At 36.3% G+C, this 22,432-nt stretch overlaps 1 long non-coding RNA gene across 1 annotated transcript; it reads left to right on the forward strand.

Moving 5' to 3' along the window:
- The first annotated feature begins 377 nt into the window (after nucleotides 1–377).
- LOC106498205 (uncharacterized) lies at nucleotides 378–15,177 on the forward strand. The gene is made up of 3 exons (XR_001294917.1): nucleotides 378–455; nucleotides 2,048–2,123; nucleotides 15,125–15,177. It is a non-coding gene; the product is annotated as an uncharacterized lncRNA (long non-coding RNA).
- The last annotated feature ends 7,255 nt before the right edge of the window (nucleotides 15,178–22,432 follow it).

Here is a 22,432-nt window from a genome sequence, read left to right on the forward strand (position 1 = left end):
TATCATTTTGTGGAGGCTATCATTCAGTATATCATTTTGTGGAGAGACTGCGCTGTCCCTCGATTACCCGTGCATAGCTCCCTGACACTTTGTGTTTCAAACCTACGATTAGAAACTGCATATGCTGTGAACTGTGAACAAGTTCTTAGCATTGGGTAAATAAGAGCAGTAGCAGCAAATTTCCCAAGAAACCAGTACTGTAGCATCCCTCTTGGAAAAACAACAGAATTTGTAAAGCTTATCATAAAAAAAAATAAAAAATCAGACAAATCAAGTTAGTTGTACAGATCAGTTTGTTTGTCCCAGGCATGGCCCACTCGGCTGGTAATTTTCCTGTCTAAAACACAAACCTAGGTTCACTCTACAGGAGAGAGCAATAATAACCAGCCACAGGAAACCAGGAAACATGCAGAGAGTGGAACCTGCAGAGAGCTAGCCTTACACAAAGTCTGAAGGTGAATATCAGCTTCTGAATTTTTTGTTGAAGAACTCAAAGTCTGTAAGTGAGTTTGACATAAGAATGTGCATTTAGTAGCATAAGTTTGTCTTTATACTTCCTGAACTTGAAACCAGTTTAGTAAACAATGCTCTACAGAGATGTTAAATAATTATGCTTCACGTAATTCACAAACAGGGATGTTCTTGTTTCTAATTTCTTTATTCAATAGGTAGAAGAGTTAGAGGAAGAGTGGCAGGACTATTCGTGAGAACTGTAGCTTGCCTTGGTAAAGACACCTAATATCTATGTTAAATTCATCTTGATGTTTCCCTAGGCAACTGAAAACTGAATTGAATCTGAGTCTTGATCCACCATTTACTTTGACTGAGTGAATTCTGGCTAAATTGTGGGTAAATTTGTGTGAAAAATCATATACACTTGGCTAACTTTTGTTTTTGGATCCTTTTAAACATGAATTTTTCAATCAATTATAAGAAAAGATATGAGCATAAATAAACAGTACTTGCAGAGTTTAGCTTGGTCCAGGAAAAATGAATCACTATTAAAAAAACAAAACAAAACAAAACCCACCACCCTGCTTCCTAGATAAATGAGTTATCTGAACCCATAGTGGTTTTTATTTCTTTCAAGTTCCCGATAGTCATGTGGGCTCTGCTGTGTTAATGTGCAGTTGATTTAATGAACAAACCTGATTTTCTCACATAATTATTCCTTTAAAAAACATTTTTAATAGAATTTGCTACATGAGTTATTATAACAGTAAACTTGCTTAACTGAAGAGGCTGACAGTAGTCTCCTAGCTGAAAAGTACAAAGTCCAGCTAATGAATTTTAGGGGCTGGATGTCTCACTGGGTTAGTTTAGCTATGGACTTTAGATCTTGAGTGAAACTGCACCAGAATGACTAAAATGATTAATGCAATCTTAACAACAACAACAAAAAAAAGCTTTGAAGTTTATGATGGGAAAGATACCTATCACCACCATTCATTTGCATGAATGGAATATGCTCATAGGCATAAACACTGCAAAAAGCACTAAAAAGATTGAACCAGACTGGAGAGGGTCATGTTCAAGTCAAGCGTATGTTCAGTTGGAAGTGAGTTCACTGATTAACCACGCCTGCTGCGTATTGTAATTTGTCATTTTCTAGATAATCAGAGATCTTCAAATAATAATTACATTCTCCTCTCTAGAGCCCATTTGTCTCCGTGGTGGAGTTTTAAACTGTGATAGTCTGATGTGTGTGGTATTTCTCCTATTTGACAGTGCTGTACTTCCATTAAAATGAGCTATTCTGGTAAAAGTCAGTGCTGAAACTTAATAAACAAAATCAATTGAAAGTGTCTCTGTAAAGGTAAATAAATGTAAGCATCTTCCATTTTGTATGTGATTAACTTTGAGATAGTTGTGTTTATTTTGCCTTAAGTACAAATAGAATTTCTGTTATTAGTTCTTAAGACCTTATTTTGTATAGGTGTTTAAAGAATTATAATAAGCACCTAAGAATTATTTATTTATACCTACATCATTCTATAGACTTTATCGTACATGTGGTAGAAATAAATCAAAACTTTATTCTTAACAGCATTGAACTGATGGTGGACTTTGTCTTGTGAAAGAAACCTCATGAGTGGCTACAACTGCGGTAACACTGGAGAAAGGTCAGTGACATGTTCCTTAGCAAATATACCATTTACAGTTAACCAGCATCTGCTCTGTAGAAGGGCATGCCCTCTTGTATTTGTCATTGTGTTTTATGACCTAAGAAATAAAATTCATAACAATGCGAATAAACCAGTAAATAACAGGAGGCATTTTTCCAATAATTAGGAAGAAGGAGAAAGTATGCAACATCTAATTGTAACCTGTGGAATTCTTTGCTGGAGGGATTCAATAATTCATAGTCACATTTTTCACAAAATAATTTTAATAGGATTGGATAATTCCAGGCCTAATAAAAAAATGTATTTTATGCATGATCAGATCAAGATAATCAAATTTCATACTGCTGGGTATAGGCAGACCAAAGCAAGAGTAGCAAAATTAACACCCCTCTTTCTCCTCTTGTGATAGAAACTATTGAAAAATGAACACAGATACAGTTTGAATGTTTGATTTTATTTTCACATATGGGGGTGGAAGAGGTTGCTCTCTCTATCAGCATCAGGTATCACCCTAGGATTGTGGGAGAAAGCTTCCAGATACTGAATTAGTTGCCAGGACAGTATGGCATAATATATTTTAGCACACTAAAAAGCAAAGGAACAAGGTGTAGATAAAATAATGAGAAATTTGATTAGGCAAAGGCTTTATACTTTTTCTTTTCATTCCATCTTTAAAAAAAAAAAAATTTACAGCTTGATTCAGAGTTACACTAAACCAACGTTCTGTGTGGTCAAGTACTGTAGTCTGTATTCATTGCTACTTATGAAAGTATAATTTTCAAATTCCAATCTAATCAGGGTTTGTTTGTGTATTTTTATATGAATATTGACAAAATAAATACAGGGCTTTAGAGAAGTTGAAATCAGCAACTTTTTAAGACTAAAAAAGATTTTTTTTCTGTTATTCCCTTCTATTATAATTAGGATATTTTCTTCCACTAAAGTAATTTTTTTAGACACTTACTTTGTTCATTTTTTATTTGGTGCCCTCTGAATCTTCTTCCTGTATTCCATTTTTCTAACATGTGGTCTCCACAAGTGTAAATCCTCCTGGGGAAGAAAGACTTCAAGAATAATGAGCTGCAAAGTCTCACTCATATCTGGCATTTCCAATATCATAAATTAGCTGTCTTGTATCCTGGTGTTTGTCTGATTTCTTTAGCCTGACACAGTTGTTCTTCAAGGCATAGCTTCCCTACCACGCAAGCAGGCAGTGATGAGTTGTCTACGTGCCGCAGTCTGAGCCATCGTTCTCAGCATATTATTTCCATTACTATCTGATCCAAGACATTCATTATATGGGTGACGGCACTAGGTCGGCTTGTTGTGGTCAGCAGCTCCTGCATCCTGCTGATCTGTGATCCACGCCTGAGCCGCTGTGAAGCGGTAATTGCTGATGCAGGCAGTTCTTGCAGTATTGGCAGTGGCGGCATACGGATGGGTTAATATGCTGCAATACTAGGTAAGAACTGATTCTTTTATAAGCTTGACATAGACAAAGTATGAATGCCAACATAAAGAGAATAGCCTAGCCTGAACATAGGGCATCCAGCAAGATCAAGACTAGCCCAGGCAAAATTACCCATCTTCGTAGTCTGAGTAAAATGCTCATGAGGTAGCATGGATTATTATTCTCTGAACTGAACTGGACTTTGACACCTGCTCATTGTTAATTAGAGTGCTAAGCTTATTGACTCTTTCTGGGAGGAAATCTATCTTTGTAGGCATTTAGGGCCATGAGAGATCATTATGATCGTCTGGCCTCACCTTCTGTATAACCAGACCTGTAGTTTTTGCATGTCTAAATTTCTGTGTCTTTCACAATAAACATACAGTGCTAATAAAGTGTATAAAAATACTGGTACTCAAATTTGATTGTATTTTAAACGTTCTAAGGACTTAAGAGTTTTATTCCCTTGTAACTATAATAGCTCCCCTTCTTTACAGAAAAAAATAAGTGTCTATGTCTTTTGTAGTGATTATCAGGAAAATATCTTCTTAGATTATCATATTCTAACAGTAATCAGTAGAATGGTGTCAGTGAAAAAGGATTTATTGGTCTTGGATTTCTGTGCAAATTAGTACAATAATATAATAGCTGACTTAAAAAGTACCAGCTTAAATCCCACGCTGTTATTTCATCCTTCGAGCCCAAAGGTGTTGTATGTTACTCCCCCATTTTTTGCAGCTTCAGTAATGTGAAGAAATATATTTTCATAAAGAGAATGCAGGATCCCAATTATGTCAGTCAGCTGAGGTAGTGTAAAGTCTAGAGGTAGTTGCAAATAACAGATAATAACACTAAAATCAGTTTATCTCATTACACCATGGACATATGATGTGTTCCTATGCTCATAATTACATTACTTCCTACACATTATTCCCTGAGATTTTTTCAGTGGCATCCTCCTCTGACAAGACAAAATCAGAGTGGTCAGAGTATCCTACAGTATCTTTCGACTTTCCCCATAGAAACAGTAATGTAAAATTTTTCTAATGAAAATAAAAATTTAAATGCCCCAGTTTCTGTAGGTCTTACTGCTCTAATTAGATGGCAATGTTCCAAGACTTGGGATGCTATTGTAATTAAGGTGCTGAACTTGAATTTAGAAAATCTGAGTTCATTCCTAGCTTTGCAAAGCACTCTTTCTAGCCTTGAGGAAGTCATGCCTTATTTTTTTCATTTGTACGATAGGGAATGATTACTGTTCCCAATTCCCAGAGGATTCAAACCTTTATGTGTGCATGCTTTAACAGTGGTTAAAGCCACAGGACATCTTACAAGTTTAAAAGAAAGTGTAAAAAGTCTATAATTGATATGTTGGAGAGAAGATTAAACAGCCTACGTTACTGCCCTTAGCCAAAAACCTGCAGCAGGTTAGTTCAGCAAGCATCATACCTCAAAGCCACCTCCCTTGGAAACAATTTTCCCCTCTTTTTTACTTCTCGCTCTGGGATGAGGTTACCCTAGCTCTTGAAGGAAGAAAGCTTACTCTTAGTGTACCCTATGCAGCTACTCTAATGAGCAGTGAGGGAGGGGAACGAGGGCGGGAGTCGCTGAGCAAGGGGGGAAGGAGGCAAATCCTCATGTCCAGGAGGTGCCAAGCAGGGCTGGAGACTGCAGCCCCAGATCCCATGCTTTGGCATCTGATCTCTGTAGTGACCAAGTGAACATTACTTTGATTTCTGGAACAGAATGGGAGCTCTTTCCCTAGCAATGGACTTAATTACAAACAAAGAAATCAAGCTATAGAATATAATGATGTTCACCAAAGCATTAGAAACTCTTCAGTGGCAGGAAAGCAGAATGTCTGAAGTGTCTGAAAAGCAGTGGGCAGAATACTGTCAGCTAGCCTTAACAAACGATCCCCATGAAGAAAGTGGCAAAAAGAGTACCAACAATAATAAAAAGACCTTGGCAGCATTTTGTTTAGAAAAATATTCCATCTCGATCTGAAAAACTAATTGAGCCTAAAGCAAAAATGTGCATGAAGTAAAAAAATGCAGTTCTAATTTCAAAAGCTTTCCTCAGACAAAACTACTCATTCACATTAATGGGAATTTAGTTTAACTAAGGATTTGAGAGTATGGGGGCAAATTTTGGTTTCTGTCTTTTTGTACTAACCCTAAAAAAAGCTTTCTGACTTACTCAACTCAGTATTGCCCATTGTTTATAATTTAGATCCTCTAAAATGTCTTGGCATGTTGAACTGTCTTCAGAACTGAACATTTATCACCTCTCCAAGTTAGCAGTTTATGCATCTGACCACAAATACATGCTTTCCAAAATGCTTAGCTAAATAATTGGTTTTGTTCTGTCTAACATATGACGTTGTTAAAGTTCAAAACACCACCACATCTATACTGAATTTATACATAAGTGGATGAATAAGATGAAGGGTTTTTTTTTTCATTGTTATTATGGACATATATGAATAAAGTTTGCAAGACAGTGCTACATAAATATTCAGTTTGAAAGTTGTTTTTTTTCTTGTAACTACTGTTAAACAGGCTTTCTTAAACCCACAGTGATGTATACAGATGCTAATACAGTCACCCAGGCTCCCAATGTCTCTGCTAAAGCCACCTTTACAGTAAGATGGCAGCCTCAGCCCATTGGTAGCTCAGTGCCAATTTGAAAATGTTATCTTGCAAACACACTTCACAGTTCATTTCACAGTCCTGGCCAGACATGGCCATAGTCTTGCCTCTACAATTCAAAATTTTCTAGGCTGCAAAAATGGGTGATATTCTTTTAAAGAGAGATGAAAACTTTTTTTTTTTTTAATCTTTCAAAAATTGTTGCTCTTAATGGTGCAAAAATCTCTACAAATAAAATTTAGAATACCTTTATTTCATATACGTCTACATGGAATTACATTACATGTAAATTACATAACCTACAACTAATATAACTCTATATTTTTATTCAAAGTACTTTTTTTCTTTCTCACTTTCTCTCCTTTCTGTTCTTTGCTCTGCTCTTCTTATACTTCTTTCTTTCTTTGCTGGTAGATAGAACATGCTTAGAATTCATAATGATGTCTATGCATACTGTTTTAACCTTTTTTCAGTCTAAACTGATATTTTTAATCTGGTCAAACACTGCCAAAGGTCTATGCACTAGCAAAGGACTTATTAAACAGACAAATGCTAAAGATATTCCAAATTATAGTTTTAAAAAGAAAAGAAATCATAGTTTGTAACCATTTAGTTTGAATATCCAAGTATTGTAAGAAAGTCCCTTGCTATATCTGTAATCTTTCTGAAAGTATCAAGAGATTCGACACACACATCAGAACCCAGACCTGTTTAAATTTCTTTTTAAAATTACACTAGCTCTGAGCTTCAAAGGCACAACTGTATTTTTATAGCAGTCAATGAAAGCTTAAAGTGAGCAGGAAGAAGCAGATTTCTGTGTCAGTAATTTACTAGAATTTCCTGAAGGAGGAGAAAGGGGGAAAGAACAGCGGTTTTATTTCTCCTGTTCTCAAAGAAAAAATGTTAAAAAAAAAAAAAAGCTCTCAGAGAGAGTGCTCTGAAAGAAAGAGTAAAAGAATAAAAGTGAGCACCTTATTCAAGAGTCAGGCTAGAACTGTTCTTCAGTATTCACTTCTGCCCTCTCTAACCTTGGTTCAACACCATAGGAACTCTTCAGCTTTTACAGCCTGCCTTGGGCTGTGAGCCCAGCTCAGATCAACACCTCAGCCTCCCCTGTCTCTCTGTGTGCTACTTCCTAGCTGAACATTACTAGAGTACATCCTATTTTTTATTCTCTTCTGTGCACTGCCTATGTCCTGTGGCTAAAAAGGAAATAATTTGAATAATTTATTTATTTATTTATTTAGATTAAAAGGTAATAGAATTAAAGATGAGCCCAAACAAAACTCGAAGCTTTGGCTCCTGTTATTAAGTGGAAATCAACTGTATCTAGCTTGGTATCGAAACCCTACAGTAAGGTTAAATGAACCCCTGCGTATGAGTCTGAACTTCACTCTTGGGAAGTTAGCTCCATCTCTAATAAAATCAGCTCTTTTTGATACACTAAAGAAAAAGAATATAGTCCACTTGAATATAGAAGCAATGTCATCCTGAAAGACTCTTGCCTTACAGACATTTTATCCTAATGGTACAGAATAGGCTGCTGCGACTACTGAAGAAATCCATTTCTTGTGCTGTAAGTGCTACCAGATCCTCTTTCAGAGTGGAGATTTCAAAATAGAAAATATTCGATAGGGCAATCCCACTGCAGTGCATTTCTGATGCACCACACTGTGGTTTCCTTTGAATAGATAGTAAACCCCGCATGGGTTTCATCACTCTCATTCTTCTACAAAAAAAATTCCTTCTCCTCCAGCCACTGCAGAATACTTTAGGGAAAGAAACTGGCCCTGTTATCTTCATGCACTGCAGTGTTTATTAATGAAAGAGCCAATTCCTGAAACCATAGCACCTTTAAAAACTTATTAAATTACAGCAATAATTTTCTGTTAGCCATGCTGCTGATCCCGTTTGGGTTTAAAGTTATGGCTCATTATGTTTAGCATCTGCTTTATGCACACTGTTTTCTCATTATGAATAAATCAATAAATCAGTTAGGGGCAGTGAGCTTTGCATAGACATGCAGGAGAGAAATTGAAGATTTTGGTAGTTAACCCATGATGCATCGAGTAACTTTTTTCCTGCTACAGGCCTATCTAGAGAAGAGGAAAATATTAGCATGACAAGATGAGAAAAATAAGACATCCCAGTGAAAGGGGAAGAGTTTGGCATACATCTGAACTAGATTCCCAGGCTATCTGCAGGCTTGGGGTAAATATGATCTGGAGTAGAGATTCTGGGATGAGTAACCCTGTCCTAAATCCATGTGTTGTTTTCGGCACCCGAATGGATGAGGAAGTGTGTGAGCCAGAAGACCTTTCCCATCTATACAGATGCCACTGATTGCCTTCACGGTCAGAGTACCGAAATACAATTTCCTTTTGTGTCTTCAGACAGCTTCTGCCAGGGAGAAGCACTGATCTCTCAGTAAAAGTCCATGCCAAACAGTAAGGTATTCACTTAGCAATTTCCAAACCCAACTCTTCTCCAAATCATGATGACAAAATTGCATGCCATGTTTACTTTAACTTTGCACCAATTTCTGGAGGACTTTGGCTGATGTGGGGATAAAGTGTCTTTTTCCTAGATAGCTCTGAGTGGAATCTCCTGAATAATGTGCAAGTTTTCAGGTAGGATTTTGTTGACCATGGGGTATTACTGTAGAAGAGGTGATTTATTTTGTGATGGCTTGGGTGTGAGATACAGTATGGAAAGCAGGATGAGTTCAGTGTAAATGGATGAAGACTGGACATTCGATAGGGTGCAGGTGCTGCACTGTCAGGTGCAGCGTACGCGGCAAAGCTGAGGTTCCCTGTGTGGTGCAATTGGCCTGGCTTGGAAAGTTCATTTGGCACAGGGTTGTGAAGGTGATCCAGAAACTTAAGATTTAGCTGGCAATGTTGGCCCCTTTCCTTCAGCCTGCATGGGCAGGGAGAGCCAGAGGAGCAGAAGTGTCCCCAGGTGGCGCAGGGTCCACTGCAAGGTTGAGCCTCAGCAAATTCTAGACAAAGTGTCATGGTTGGAGCATAGTTTGGTCTTCAGTTGTTAAACAGATGGTGAATTTATTTTTTTCAAAAGTTTTTAAATATTATAATGAATTTGTTACAAGACATTTCTTCCTGTTTCACTGTGTGTTCTTCAGTGCTGATGGAGATAATCTAAATTAATTATTGAAGCATGAACCCTGAAGAGATCTCTTATTTATTATTTCAGAAGTTATCCTAAAATACTATTTTTTGAGGGTGGAGAACTGCAACTCATCATTGCAGAAGGCTCCTTGCAGTTAGTGAGAATCAAGAGAATACATACATAAAGAAAATATATTTGACAAGATTATCAGATGATCCCAAATATACTGAGCATCTTCAGACGTATGTTTCAAGTTGTAAATAAAGGATAAGGCACAATCTGAAACACTGGGCAAGAGAATCCATAGATTATTTTCCAATACACTAGTATGCCAACTTCCAGGAAATATATTTCTTCATTTTGCAAACATGAACAAGGAGAAAGGGAGAGAAGAATGTTAGAAAATTATTCAGACAGTCAGAATATAAAAATACATTTAAACGAATGAGTAAAAATCATGAACATTGCAGAAAATGTGCAATATACATGACAGGTATCACATTACTCAAAAAGGCTCATTGGACAAATTCTTGTAGTTTAGAATGTTACTTGTCTTCTACTATACATAGATGAGAGCCATTTGGGGAAGTGTGATGGGTGGGGAAAAAGAATTGTAGAGCTGAAACCCTATTGTGACAATTGTACAAAATTATCTGACAAAGTTAAGGTGACTAATGAAAAGGTCTTTTAATTATTATTTTAGTACAAGGAAAAACACAGTACATCTAGCTCCCCACCAAGGAGGAGGTTCTGCATTGCTTTTGATACCCTTTTTATTGCTACCAGGTTCTCAGGATTATTCTGGCTTCTGCAGATAAAGGGATGGAGCAATATCAGCAAGAATCCTTGTACATTCCAGCTTTTCAGGAATACAGATTTCTCCCTAATTACTGCTTCTGTTTTTTTTTTTTTTTTTTTCTCCTTCCCTCTCCTCCTTGGACATTTTTTTGTCTCTGGAATCCATTTGCAATATCAAAGAAACAAGCTTATAGGTTCAGGGACATTTTTAACACTCATAAAATGAAATTCCATTTGAAGTCCACATATGAAAATACTGCAAGAGTTCATTAAGATCCCTGATACTAAAAACTGAACGGTCTCCTGTTAGTTGGCTGTAGTGTACCTGTCGCTTTTTCCTCTGCTCAGGTGACATAGTGCTTCCTTGGAATCAAGAAGATCAAAGCAAATTCTGACCTCAGGTAACTCTTGTGTTTGTGAATTTTGGTAACAGCTGCAGCTGCCTCAGAGGCTGCCACATTGCCTGGAGTTTCAATTGTGAATTTAGTAGAATAGTAGGGAAGAGGAGAGTGGAGGAGGGAATAATGCTCATGGGAAGAAGAGAGGCTGCAAATGAGGTTCTTTCTGAGTGTTAAGTTTTTCTCCAGAGTGAGCTAATACATCTAGTAACCTGTGAAAGCTTGTCCTTATCCTAACTTTTCTCAGGTTCTTTTGGATATAAAAACTAATATATTTTGGTATTCTTAAAACAATGGACAAAAAGAAAGTGAGATGTCTAATTTCTTTCTGCTCCTCCTGTTCAGTCTTTCATGCACACACCAGAAAATAAGGCTTTTGATTTTGGATTTCGGCTATCTATAAATGTTGTTCTCCTTACAAATTCCATTAGATCAATAGCTACTTCTCACTTTCTAATTTAATACTTTGTATAAATTTATCTAAAAAAAAAAAACACATTTTAGGTATCTTAAAGAATAGTTTTATTTCATTTGGAAATAATTTCTCTTTATAATATTGTTGATTTGCAAGGATTTGTTATCAATTATCTCTTCCCAACAAAATCCAAAGGAAAGAACAAAAAGCAAAGGAGATTTTGTCCATAGCATCTGGTTCTCCCAGACTTTAGGACATGTATCAACGACTAATAAAAATCTGCTGCTCTAAAATGTGTTAATGTTTTGCATATTCTTTGGAGACTGCTTTTTGTGTTCCACAAAGCATGAAAAGTTCCTCTAGTAAAACAATTTCTCTTCAAACTTCATTTGTTGTTTCATGAATATTTTGTGTAAGACCGAAATCCTTCATGCGTAATATCCCTTGATATTGCTTTTTGTTTAGTCTTTCATCTTTCAGTATTAAGTTTTGTTTGGGACTGGGTCTCTGTCTTAGCTGGTAATCAAAACTGGATAGAATTGCATATGTGGCTGTTCTGCTCCCTCTGTTTTTCCACCTTATGAATGTTCTTCTCAGGGTTTCTTTGGAAAAAGTCCTCTTTACACTTTTCTTGGCTGAATTTGTGCACTTTTTAAATTGCTAGTTCAGGTAGAGTGTTCTTTGAGTTGTGAAGAACTATTCAGTTGCAGGGCTTGGATTAAATAGTTCATTTTTATATTTCTACTATTTATCAAGAACAAACCTCTCTCATAACAGGAAAACCTCAAAAGATATATGATTTGATTTTAAAATAAGTTGTACACCATTACCTTCTGTGTTTGGGATGTGCTCCTGAAATCAAAGTTTTAGTAGCCCAGTGAACCAGAGATGGCTTGAAATAAACTTTGTACTAGATCTTCCTTTGGAAATTAGAGTGGTCAAGGTATGGCTCCAAACTTAGCTGCTGTGGGATGCCATTGCTCCAGCAAAGCTTGGATGACTGGGTCCAAATGTTCACGCTGTGATTCCTCTATAATATGTATTTGATAGAATTAGGCTAATACTCAAATACATTTTCTGCAAGTACTAGTTCAAATTTTTAAAAGTATGCAACACAATCATGCTTGAAACCCTGATGTTTGTTTTTCATTATGACACAAATTATCTTAATTGCTTATAGAAATCACAGCAAAAGAATGAATTATAAACTGGAAAAGATTTTAATGCCTTTAAAAAAACCTTGCTTTGAATTAAATGATATGTGTTTGTGTGCCTGAAATGGCACTTTCCACGTATTTTTTCATGTAAAAATACAAGAGCAAACCCCCTCATAAATGTCTAAGTTCCAAAGTTTTGTCTTTGTGGGCTAAAAAATTGCATTTTCTATGTACCTATAGAAACAAATTTACTTCTTATTACCTCTTCTTCTTAAGATTTTCCATTCAGTCCAATGAGATAAGATCCCATTCCAGGCTTCATCTCCTATAATGCAGCAGACCTGTGTGTGAGGAGCCTGCCATGAAATTAGCCTCCCCAAAAGAAGAATCTGGTATGCTATCATCAGTGCAAATAAACAAATGTTCCTTGGCTTCGGAGGAGAATACAAATCTGAGACACACAAAATGCAATGCTGTAGAGCATAACTCTGTGGCACGCCAAAACTGAAATATTCTACTTTTCAATTTTTTTTCAGAATTTGGAGCATTTTTTCAGCATTTCATGGGAGAAAAACAATCTGATTAAGTCAATGCATTTTGACTGTTTGGGAAGAGGTAACATACAGTTTGTCTGAGCATGCTAAACAGTTATTTAAATGAATCAGGCACCACTCAACATACTACAGCTAAAGCTATAGATTAAACAGACACATTCTTTTGAAAATGTATGAAAATAACAAATCCAACCAGCTAATCTTGGCGTAGGTGTTTCTTTTTCTGGAGACAACATCTTGGGAAAGACCTGCAAATTTTGCAGACAGGCATAAATATATATAAAAAAAAAATCTAAAACTCCCTTATACTGTGTTCTGCTCTCTCTCTCACAGACAGGCATGAATGTAAAAAAAAAAAAAACAAAAAAAACCAAAACCCCAAACTCCCTTATATTGTGTTCTGTTTTTCTCTCTCTCTCTTTCCCTCCCGTGAGTTCTGACATCAGCCTTATCCCAATTCTAAAAGTTAAGAGTATTCAGTTATCTGAAAAGTGGCACATCCTTGCTAAGAACAGGACCAAGAACATCTCTTTTCTATTTTTAGTTTGTATCAAATACTTGTAACAGGACAACCAGTTCATAGTGTAAAAAGAAGAGCTCACCAGTATATTTTTCAATAATATTGCACAAGAAATTTTGCATGAGTTCATTAAAAAACCAAAAAGTACATATTAAAACAGTAGTTTTTAATAGTAGTAGTTTTACAGAGTACATATTAAAAAAAAAGAGCACCTTGGAAAAAAGTTTTGTAGTATAATTTAGAATGCTAGTGAAAAATGTACAAAGACGTAGAATGCCACTAAATGCATTGGAAAAATATAAGCTTTTATACTAAGGTTATCTGGAAATCTGCTGCAAAATCTTTCTGTTATTTTTTAAACTATTTATTTTCCTGCTGTTTTTTTCACTGTCTTCTGACTGTAAGCATGTAATAGCCATATTTGCATCTGACTGTGGTTTCAAAAAGAAAGAAATGATGCATGTCTCAGCAGTCCTAAGTGGCATGAGGCAAATCATATGCTTAGAAAAGGAAAAGGAAAAGAAATTGTCCTGGATTTTTGACCAAAACTTGTGATATGGGTTATTTTAGCATCACTGGTTCTTTCCTCATTTCTGTAGTCTGTGTGATGACCATGAAATATTAATCAGCAGCTCTAAGTACTGATGAATAATAATCATCCTTCTCTTAGGATATGTTCATTCATCCATCCATCCATTCATTCATTTTCTATGCTGGCATGCACCAATGTTTGTTTAGAAAAGAAAGGCACTACCGGAACCAATGCCCGATAGTTAAGACAAATTCAAATATTCGAATTAGAAGTAATAAAAGCATTTTTAACAGTGATAGCAATTAAAGTTTGGAACATCTACAAAGAGAAATAATGGATTCAGCATTTTTTCAAATCTTATCAAGCCTGGATGCTTTTCTAGAAGTTTTGGGGACAGGGACAATTGTATGGAAACGTATTAGTTTGTATAATATAATAATCCTCAATAGATGATCCAGGAATTTCTTCTAGCTTCAGTGGCTGAGAACCTTTCTTGTGTTATATCAAGTGAGGATTGTATCACTCAATTTCATATTCCAAACAGAATTGCTGGCAATTCAGAGAACACTCTGGCTTTCTTGAAGTTGAAGTCACCATATTCCTAGTGTAGTATTTGTTAAATGTTTGTTATATTGATACTTAAAATCCTGCCACTGTTCCAAATTCAGCTCTTGTTCCCTGTATCACAAGCTCTGGGAGCAGTTAATTCTTCAGAAATCTAGCTTTCTACTATTTTACTACCTTTGGCTAAATAATATGACCACAATTTAATTCCAGTATTGTTATAGGTATTATTTATTTCAAAAAAGTCAAACCAAGAGCTCGTATGAGCCAAAATATCTGAAGAACCAAAATTTGGAACAGGACATAGACTAAACAAGCTCTGGCTTTCCTCCATCAGCAATGCATGTGTGCTTCTTGGTCATGCCTGGGAATCTCAATATCCATTGAAACCTGAGCATCTGGGCACTTTGTCTAAAGTGTAATGAAAGCAGCTCTCTTGCAATTTTATACATGCAACCATGTTTAGTATTTCTATTAAACAATTGTATTTTTAAGAATGTTGGATTAGCTGATAAGAACGTTTCCTAGAGTTCATTTTTCTTCTCTCTTCCCTTTTTGTAAAGTGACTTTGGATTTACTTATGCACAGAATAATATAAGTTCAGGACCTATTTCTTCCCCTTTTCAAGATCACCTTTAAACACCTCACTTTCTGGAATTGCTAGCCTCTAGTCAGCTGAGCAGAAAAGATCTCCCCCCCTCCAATGTTTCAGTTCTTTGGAGCCAGAAAACAACCTGTTTTTAGTTCTCTAAAATCACACTCTTTGGTGGCTCTCTAAGGTGATTCCAAGCCTTTGAAATCCTCCTAATCCCATTTCTCTTCTTCTTCAGGCACCATTTGCATAGAAGAAGGCATCAGTACGTAAGGCACCTCCTGACAGGAGCTCAGAGGCAGAGGCCTCTCATGTACCACCGGGAGGCTGCCGAGAAGCTGCAGAGCTGGGAGGTGCCGTCACTGTGGAGGTGCTGTCCCCGTCCTGGGGAGAGACGGGGTGGTTGCAGGCTGCGTGAATGGTCCCACAGCCACCAACGAGGGGACAGGAGCAGGAGTAACCTGACAGTGCTGCATCCAGCGGATGCAGGCTTGGCAGACACCTTCCATCTGCTGCCTTCTTAAGGGAAGCTGTGAGTGAAGGCTTACTCCTCTCCCGCAGAAGCCAAAGGTATATAAGTGTTAGTGCTGCTGTGTGAATCACAGAGTACTGGTCTTCTGCTGCCTGTGAAATGAGCACAGTAAAATGCTCTGCTATGGCCTCAGAGCAGCTGTCGGCCAAAGGAATTTCTCCTTTGCTTCAAAGCAGAAAGGTTTTAGGGTTTACTGCATTTTAGTTTGATTATGGGAACATGAAATAAAATGAATTGCCTCTACTGAAGACATTGTAACAAGAATGAGAACAATATAGATTAAAAAAAACCCCAACAACACAAGAACATTTTCCCCCAACTGACTGCTTTAATAAAGCATTGCATTCTGTTTTCACTGTCATTGGATAATAAGTGCACAGACTTGATCAGTGTTAACAAAATATACTTAACTGAAGTCATAAACCCTAGCTCACCACTTCAGAGAAACTGGTGTTATTTGTGTCGTAGTCCAGCAGACACTGAAAATCTTGTGTATGGGCAAAGAGGAAGCACCCCTGATATATAAGTAAAACCAAGAATTTATTGTTAGTATGATTCAAAGTTTAAGAGTCTGATCATTATTAGTCTGGATCTAATTGTCACAGGAAAAGAAAGAATAATAATGCATTTAAAACTGTTATACACACACTTCTTAATTTCTGCACCCTTTCCTGGTGTTACGCTCCCTCTTTTCCTGCTCCTTTGGGTCTGAAAGTTGGTGGTTTCATTCTTGGGGGGGTGCGGTGAGTCGGCAGCATCTGGAGTCCTCCTCTGGGAGGGATATGATGCTGATGTTGATGATGTATGACTACTTCTTCCTCCCTCTAGGTCCCCTTGGGGTCTTTTTTATATGTTTGCTAACATGCTTTTGCACCTTCGCTCTTTCTTTGTTGGTCTGCAGCTCCATGCTACATCCAGGTTTACTCTATATGGTCCCTTTTACTTATGTTAGACACCATTTCTTTGTTTACTTTGTTACACCTAAAACCAGTTTTGTCCAATGCCAGGTCTGCATTTTTTTTTAATTGGCCATTAATGATCAGTTTGTAGCTGCAGGGCATCCAGTGCCAAGCCTGTGCCCAATGCTTACAGTGCCAGTACTCTTCTATACCACATCCTATCTCCACTTCTCACGGCCTCTGTTATCGTACCAGGTCTGTATTTCTCTGCACTGCGTCATTCTGTTAGAGTCATAAATATCTCATTCTACATAGATTAACTGCTTGTTGTTGCTGTCTATATGAAACTATGGTTGTACCACACAAACATAAACAAAAGTAAAATAAATTAGGCAGAGACACCTTGTCAATTAGAGAAACTGCTGTCATGCTAAAGCAAGTAAAACAAAGCTGCAGGCAGGTCAAGAACAGAGCAAGCCTGGCAAGCCTTAGTCCTGAGGCCTTGCAAATTCAGTACGAAGTTTATGGCCTGTTGCTAGCAATGGCAATACTGTGTTGCAGGGCTACATGGTTACAGCTTGACCCACAGGAGGTAAAAATAGGAAAACATTGACAAATCCATTATTTCCAAAGGCATTAAGAATAGACACCAGGTTGTATTTAAAACACAGCACTGGAAATCACTTCTAGAACTAAGGAAAGCCTTCAAAAAATAGAAAGAAACATCAATTTAATCTTGACCTCTGCTTTAAAGAATCCTAAGAATCAAATCTATCAACTCGGTTCACTGAAGCAGTTCCTGGAAAGTATGTTTGCTACAGGACAGCAGAAGGCTTGCCCTCTTGTGAAGTTCTGTAGGGGCTTTTTTAATATCCTTCATGCTGCTGCAACAAAGCTCCTTAGTACTGACTTGCAACATAGTTCTCCCTTTGTGTTAATTTATCAAAAACAATTGGTCTCTTAAGAAACACAAATTAATTTGTGTTGTAAAAATAAGTATAAAAGTAAATAAATAAAAAGGCATATCTGGGGTGCTCATAAATTAATTAGAAAATCTGGGGGGAAACTACAGATTTATTTAGTTATTCCAAATAAAGTTTTTTCCCCCCTCTTCTTTCTTATTTCTAGGTCAGGCAACCCTCTTAAAACAAATAAAAATTATGCACACATGAGCAGAGATGCATAATCTAGATGGATCAATTAATGTGTATAGATAAATCCATCTCCTGTGGGCATGGGTCATAGTTCTGAGAAGAAGCAATTTCTATTTACTATTGAACCAATCTGTCAGCTTCTGTTTTTTCTCTACCCCTGAAGCCAACATGATGTGCACACAACTAGCACAAAAATGTTCCTGTAAGATGAACCATACACTGCAGTAAAAACATCTAATTCAATCTGCTTCAGATTCACGTTTCACACTTGTAATGGGAAAAATTAAGACTTGTTCAAAGCAAAACTGAGCAGCTAGAATGGTGTTGTCAATTGAACATACACATAAAACCTGATTTCCTAAAACATAATGGCATTTCATATCCAGAGTGAGATATTAACAGATGTATATCAAGACTCTGGTGGGACTGTCTCTTTAAATATTTCCAGTATTTATCTATTGTTGATATTTTATACACATTTTGCTTGAAGAATCCATTAGCCAGCTGTGTTATCAGGGAAAAAATTCTGTCTGCATTAAAAAAAAAATCACAATATTAAGATAGATATCATTGTTATAAGGAATAAAAAATGAAAAATGTGACAGTGCAGGAGGTCATCTGTGTGAAACTAGTTCCTGTTGGAGACTTTTGCACAGTGAATGAATAAATATTTGACTACATTTTTGGCAAAGAAATATTTTGTTTTCTGGAAAGGTGCTCCAAAGCAAAGAGCCTTACTGATATCTCTTCAATTTTATTACATTTTCTTTAGGATTAACTTTATTAATCCAACTTGCTCTTTAAGCATGAAGACTCAGAAAATTGTTTTCATTACTTTTTGGAGAATTGCTTGAAAGTGTAAGGGGATTTTATAGGACGCTTGAAAATCTGTTTGCCTGCTGAGCTTTCTAGGCTAACTTCATCTATTTCTTTTCTTTTTGAGTGCACCTTTTTTATACCAAATGTATTCTGCTCTGCAGTTCTGCTTTTAGATAAAGCAAAAGAATGTGCAAAACCTGTGGCACTTGTCTACTATATTATGAGGCTAATCTCGCTATATATAGTCAGTTACTTTCATCAAGAGGCTGAATCAGAGCACTTACATTGGTTTCTGTTTTCTGTCTTTTTACTGTTGACTAAATATGGAGCTTAAGAGATGATTTGTGTCCTAGTTCTCTCTATCTTGTTCTCTCTCTAGTCAGTGACCTTGCTTTTCTTCCATTTTGGAGCCTGCAATGGGAGATGTAAAAAGGCCTTCTTATATTTATTAACACACACTAAGTATTAGAGAACAGAATTCTATAGATAAAGAATTTAAATTCATGTTTAATTCCTAATAATCCTACCTCTCATTATAAGACAAGATAGTCTTCTTTCCCAAGATATGTAAAAATAACAGAACTGATTAGTATACCTTACATAAGCCAGGAAGACCATAATAACCAATATAATGACCATTTTCCTTCGAAACAGGGTGTCTTTCATCATTCTCCCATCTCTGTGTTATCTGCCTTTTCCCAAAGACACCTCCCTCTTTTTATGTACTTGGATCCAATTATTCTGTTCTGTGACCAGATCAACATAAAAAGGCGAAATATTTGTGCTAGGCATTTTTGCAGGTTGTGAAGCTAGGAGCGCTCACATCAGCGCCAGTGCTGGTTTCGAGAGGCCTCTCCTTTCTTCAAAATGCTGCCTCTGATTCATGCATATGAACACAGTTGAAGCAGCAGGACAGCTGTGAATGAAAAAGCCTGGGAAGTAGGACCATTTTTAAATGTCTCTGCCGCTGGCTGCTTTAACAACCATTTTACTTTCCCAACATACACCATCTCAGTAGGGGGACAGACAGCCTGTCCTAGGGCAATGAAAGCTCGAAGCCCCAGAAGTAGATGTCTGTGGAGTTTCCTTTTCACTTTCAGTCTCAAATTGCAATCATTGATTTTTATCTGAAATAGGAATAAAAACAGATTTTGAACTATAGAGTTGTTTCACAAAGTAGAATTCAAAGTTTCTGTTGATCTTTAAAAATGAACAAGATAGCAAATGTACTACATTAATAATTTCATTTTGGAAAATCAATGAAAGTCTTATGTGTGTGACTTTTAAAAATTATTTTACCCTAATCTGATATTGCCTGCAAAGAACAATGTCTGGGGAAGTATTATGCTGCTGAGGTTAGCTAGCACACAGAGGTCTTTTACTGTAGGCCATGCTATTGAGCTTAAACATTGTAGAATAAAGTTTCAAAGTATGTTGCCTTCATTGGCAAACCTCAGTTCAGGGGTTCCCACCCCAGGCTGTTCATTTCCGCTCACACTTCAGTTCAGCAAAGTGCTATAGGTTGATCAATAATATGATACAGGCCAAAATCACTTGTGCTCATCTGTTTAATTTTTTCAGAAGACTATTTTTATTTAGATCTTTTCACAAATCCAATTTACACAAAAAGTAGTCCGGGTACAATTTGGACAATACAGAAAACTGCAGCATGTCTTGACATTTAAATGGGTGGCAGAGGTTTAGTGCTTTAAGCTGGCTTTTCTGTCAAAGCAAGCATATTTTGAAACTATGACCTGCTTAATTTACTCTTTGTGCTCCTCACATCATTCAATAGAAATTTAATGCTGTTAGGAATCTATATAAAAGATTTTCTGACTATCTATAGACACCGTCATATATTATAACATTATACTCTACTTATATCTTCCGACTCTGCTTCCATTTAACTGTTAAATGCTTCTACTAATAACAACCTGTGATACAGAGCAGAATGACAGGAATAATACAGATGCAGTGGTGACAGCCATGTGAGGAATTTGAGAGGCAAATGTCAAACTACATTTATCATCTGCCGTTATCACAGCACTAGCCGTCTGTCCTCTAATCCATCTTCATTTAGACTACAACTAATATTCCAGAATTCTCAGAAGCTTCCAGTGCCTAATATTTTTAACTCTAGTAAATCAAATTGCCATTAAAATGTTGCTTCACCTCCTACTAATGTAAAATTCCCACTCCAAAATTACATTGAACTGAAGAACAGAAGTGATATTTTTCACAGTGACATCAAGATGTCTGGATGAAGATTTAATGACTTGATCACTGTGACTTTACAAATAACCAACTTTTCAGTTTTTCTGTCAAACAAAAATGTTGAAAAAAATCAACTCAGATTAAACAATTTCATTTTTCTCAGAAAAATAAATGTTTTATAGAATGTGAGTGATTACATTAACCCAAAATAAAACGCTTGGGTTTGGTATATGTGATACAGGCAAACAGAATACAGATCTAGATTATCAGAGAAGGAGGTCGTCACTTCTCAGTGCTCAAGTTCCTCACTTTGAAAATTGAAGACTTGGGAAATATTCAGTTCCTTTTCTTTTTCTGAGAAAATTCATCCACCTTTTATCATTATCTGTGGAGACTGCTCTAACAAGGAGATACTGGATATTTTGGGAGGAGGAGCAGAACGCGTGAGTGAGAGAGACTGAGCAGTAAAAAAACCTCTTCTATCCATTTTTACCTCTCAAAATATGTACAGCATTAAAATTTGCCAAATAGCTTATGGAGAGCTGAGATTACATTTTTATGCTGAGATTGTTATAGCAGAAAAAATATTTGGATCTGTATTTTTGACACAGTTTACTAAATTTATCAAAAAATCACTTGACTTTTCACTTCAAAGAACACATTTTTTTACAGTCCTCGAGATCTGTTAGATATTAAGAACAAAAATGGGACATCTAAAGTTTAAAATCAGTGCTATCTGTCTTCCTTGAAGATCGTTATGGAAGTTATCATTACACGAACAGAGCCTGATTTTTTATGTATAGAAAGTAAATAGTTCTATAAATGTGTGCATGATTGTCTATATTATTTTCATGTTCATTTGAGGGGGAGTTACTGCTATATTTTTGGGCTTGCCCACATAACTTCACAAGCTTTGGAATACATGAGCTGACATCCTATTTAAGTCTTTCTATTATATTGCACTATTGTTTACTCTTTAACTGAAGGTAGACATCTCTAACTAAGAACGTGTTCACATTCATGGAATTTGACTGCTTATATTACAGACTTTTTTTTAAGTTTGCTTGCTTTAACCATCTCTTCTTCTTACTGATTTAAACTAATCTTGTACAGCTTCCCTCTGTGCTCATTGTTTTCTTCCTTCTTCTTCACAGTTTAATTAAATTACTTTTGTAGGTGCACATGACATATTTGGCACCATGAATAATTTGGCAACAGAATACTGAAAGGAACTTGCACACATTTTTCTGCTTACCCTTTGAGATTGGATATTTAGCTTTCTTTCATAATTTTATAGAGAAAATTGATGGATTTTGAGTCAACAGATTTCAAGCCAGCTTCTGACACCAATGTATTCTTCTTGCAGGAGAAAAGATTAATGAGGACTTAAAAACCATTTCTAATTTCAAAATTTTAAAGGATTTTCTATTTAGTGTCTTGTAAGACATCTCTTTTCTTACATCAAGGATTAAGATGCAACATTGTGGTCCTATCATAAGCATTATCTACTCTTACATTCTTTGCTTCAGTGTGGTGGAGTCAGACATATTAACCTTGATTATTAATATATTCTTGAGAAGATCCTTTCAAATTTAATTCATCTCATAAATAATTTCTCATTGCTTATGTTGCATAGTTGTATACAACTTTCAGGAATAAATCACCTGATTTTTTTTTTTTTTAATAATATTTCCTTTCAGATGCTTGTTACCTATTTGGAGGTGGAACTGACAACTGAGACTGGGGCCTGTAGTGCCTGCAGTGCTCTACGCTGTATGAATCTGTAAAGAAAGAACAGTTTCTGCCCCAAGGATCTCATGGTATAAATAGTCAAGAAAACCAAAGGATGGGGAAAGTAAACAGTATTATTCCTGTTTTGGAAATAAGATTTGATAAGATAAAACAGTTTTGTCTCAAGAAGACTGCAG

Source organism: Apteryx mantelli, chromosome 4, assembly GCF_036417845.1.
Source record: "Apteryx mantelli isolate bAptMan1 chromosome 4, bAptMan1.hap1, whole genome shotgun sequence".
Classification (NCBI taxonomy): Eukaryota; Metazoa; Chordata; class Aves; order Apterygiformes; family Apterygidae; genus Apteryx; species Apteryx mantelli.